The sequence below is a fragment of the Triticum aestivum genome, chromosome 3B (assembly GCF_018294505.1).
Source record: "Triticum aestivum cultivar Chinese Spring chromosome 3B, IWGSC CS RefSeq v2.1, whole genome shotgun sequence".
Lineage (NCBI taxonomy): Eukaryota > Viridiplantae > Streptophyta > Magnoliopsida > Poales > Poaceae > Triticum > Triticum aestivum.
In genome coordinates, this window is record NC_057801.1 from 41,645,462 (window position 1) to 41,649,378 (window position 3,917).

Here is a 3,917-nt window from a genome sequence, read left to right on the forward strand (position 1 = left end):
CATCTGGTTTATATAGACACCGGAGAGGGCTAGGGTTACACAGAGTCGGTTACAATGGTAGGAGATCTACATATCCGTATCGCCAAGCTTGCCTTCCACGCCAAGGAAAGTCCCATCCGAACACGGGACGAAGTCTTCAATCTTGTATCTTCATAGTCTTGGAGTCTGGCCGATAATGATAGTTCGGCTATCCGGACACCCCCTAGTCCGGGACTCCCTCAGACACCCTACATGGAAGATGCTAATTTAAGAACAACAAGAAAGGAAGGAGATGGCTGACCGCGCCTCGGGGTCGGGATTGCGGTGGTTGAGTGGGTCGGCGTCGGGGTTGAGGACGTCGGCGTCGTGGTAGGGGTCGCCGGGGGTGAGGGGGTCGGGGTCGATCTGCAGAGACAAAATTTGTTTAGAGAGAGAGAGGGAGCGAGGGAGGGAGAGAGAGAGAGGGAGGGAGGGAGGGAGACCTGCGTTGGGGAGCGGTTGAGGTGGTCCGGGGAGCGGCGGCACGGGGGGAGGGTCCGGGCCATGGGGCGTCACAGGGGAAGGGGGTGACGGGTGACGTGGGTGGTGGCGTGGGTGGTGCGGCGTCGGCGGTGGCGTGGGAGAAAAGGGGATCGGCCGACGAGAGAGAGGGCAGAGGAATAGATAGGAGCTCTCGGTGATGTAGGCAACTTAGCTATAGCGAGGAGTGGCAAAATGTGCTATAGCTCGGTGCAGCAAAACGTGCTATAGCTAACTTAGATATAGCGCTGCCCAGCACAAACCGCGCTACTACTAACTTTTCCTTTTTCTTTTTCTTTTTCTTTTTCTTTCTCCGCAACTTATTAGTTCCTTTTTGTTTTTCTTACATTTCATTTTGCAAAACTTCCTTTCTTTTTCTTTTTCTTTTTCTTTCATTTACAATTTTCTTTTTCTTATCTTCCATTTGCATTTGTACAAGTTTGTACAGAAGGGGTATATATAGCTCTAGCTAGCTAGGGTTTAATGTGGTATGTCGTTGGAGAAATACCACTGTTACCCTCCGGATAATCATTAGTATAATATATATAACATCATTTGACCGCTAACGGCGGTATACAAAATAAACACACACAAAATTTGTGGATTAGTTCATCAGCTTGGGCGACAACGATGCTTCAGACTAATCTTCTTCGCTCTTTTGTTCGTTGTCGAATAATTGAGCCCATGGTCGTGACTTTTCCTTCTCCAGGGATTACGATCTTTCGTAGGTAATGTTGTCTTCATTCTGCTTTTGACGTATGTTTCATCGTCATCAACATCATCTTCCCACATTGGATCACCATACTGGTCGTAGTCTTCCTCGTTGGCGACTCCATCCATTCTGGCGATGCTCCTTTTGCTTCTCCTCACGACAACACGGCTGGGATTGATCGGGTCAATTATGAAGAAACATTGTGTCACGTGTTTAGCGTGTACCCATGGCTCATTTTTGGCGATGGCGTTGACGGTACCGCTATCGGAGTCGGGTATACACATGGTAGTGAAATGTTGATTTTCTCTCTGTACATTCTTAGCCCATCTGGAACATCGTCGCGTTATGCAATCCAGAGTAGTTAAGCTCTCATATCTCTTCGACCCTTCCATAATATCTTTCAATTACATTCCCGGTCATGGCTTCCATCGTCACTCCTGAGTTTTGGCCAGAGACGAGCTCATGCTGGACACAACGGGAAAAGCCAGTAATCATGTTCACACATTACACGTCTCACCCGCCCAGTTGTTCGTCCTCGTCTATACTAAGCCAGTGAGTTTGAGCTTCCGCACAGTGGTGTCGAGGTCGTGCTCCCCCAACCCAAGTCAAGCAGTCTGATTGGGTTGGCCATGCGTGGCAGGGTGGCAAGGCTGACTGTTGGGGATACTCCCTCCATGTTCATCGATCCTGGAACACGATTTCTTCAAGACAGATAGAACTTGGTTCTATAATTGGTCGTCTGCCAAGTCAAACAACTGGGGTAAGCAATCACACACATGACCCGAAACACAATGTGGGCTCTCAACCGCTCAACCCCATGTCGCGCTCTTCCGGTCTATATCCATGACATTTGATGATGGCGGAATCTCTGTGTCGTCTTCCCTCCTCACATGATCAATTTTTAAGCGGGGCATCGGCAAGAGAGACTTGTGGAAGGTGGCGATTGTGGTGTCGGGATTTCTTTGACAATGATGGCAGGGTGATGGCAGTGGTTGACTCTTTGGCATGTCCGTGGGATTGTTTTGGGTTGTTTGTTGCGGAGAAGTTGGACTTCCAATGGAGGCCGAGTGGAGGCAACATTTTTTTCTCACGGTACGCCATCGATGGATGCTGAAGGAAAAGGACCCTGATAAGTGTCACCCGTGTGGCATGAACACATGGAAGTTCCGAACATTCTTTATGGCAAGTTTAGTGACGCGAGAAAGAAATCTTTAGTTGTCAAGCATGACAACTTTTTTCGGACGGCAAGTTTCAGTTTTTTTTTTGTTTTTTTTTCTCTTTTCAGATGACAACTTTGGTTGTAAAAAACATCAGGACATGAGTGTTTCGTGCTACAACCGTGGCACTTATCATTTAGGAAGGAAAAAACCTCGGCACTCAAACGTTTTTGGATGTACTTTCCAATTTCTGTAAGGGCAATATTGTAGAATGCCTTCGGCCTATCTGCAAAAAAAGCAGGAATTTAAAATGGGCCAAGAGGTGACAAAGTAGGCAAAAGATGCTATGTGCGCTTACCATGTGACACTTTCTTCATACTTACATGGTCCGCAAGAGATTGATTGCGACGAGTCATGTCGGGTGGTGCTACGGCAGGTAGCATCCCCCGGACTGTTTGAGTTTGGGGCAATAATGCTTGTCCGATCAATTGTGCCTTGTTGTGTTATGCTATTGCGTCGCAGAGATCAAAAGAATGACGGTTGCCGATGCTCCATCCATGTTCATGTACCCACCGACTTGTCGGAACACAAGTTTTCAAGACAAGAAGAATTTAGTTAGGGCATTTGTTGTTCTGCCCAATACTTGCCATGCAGATAGACTAACAAGGTTCACTATGAAGATGGATATGTTTTGCCGTTTTTTTCATGGCAAGCCAAGCACAGGTCTAGATCCTATAGATCCTGAACGTAATGATTTACATTGTGGCATGTCGATCCACTGTGTGTTCATTGCTCTAGGGAATATTTTTGATTCTCACAACAATAATCAGTTCGGTGGACTGGGTCTTGAGTCATGAGATCTGTGTCTACACTTCCTTCATTAGTTTGAAAATGCTCACAATTGACATGGACCGGCATTAGAGTCTGAGCTTAAGACATGGTTACTGTTACTAAAGAATGTACTTAAATCAGATCATTCCTCCAAATTTTGTCCCTGATAACTTTTCATCATTTTAACCTTCAAGGAGGAAAATGATGTCATCAAACTCCAAGAAAATTAACAAATCTAACATCACAAACATATGAGCCACTTGCAAGGAAATAGAAAAGAAAGAACACCATTTGGCACGTGGGCTTATTCAATTGCAATACAAGGTATATAGGGAGAAAAAAATGGATAATCACCTGTCATTTGCTGGTGCATTCCATACGCTGCCTTTATTCTCCTATACAGGCCTGGTGGAATCTGCGGCTCTACCTCCTCTTCTAATTGGATATGGCGAAATGGTTGTTCAGCCACACACAATATGCTTAAACTTGAATAAACCAAAGGGAGGGAACATTCTTGGTAGAAAAGTGGAAGCCAGATTGGCTGGGGGACAAATTGCAGGGTGCCACCAAGGATGGGCATGGATGAGCACCAAAAATTTTGCTAGATCTCGGTCCGTGGAGGTGATTATCCACCGGAAGTCCTAATTATTGTAGACTGGTGCCACCCATTATGTAGTATCAAGTGGTTAATTTCTAATTTGCCATCGTGCAAGATCTTG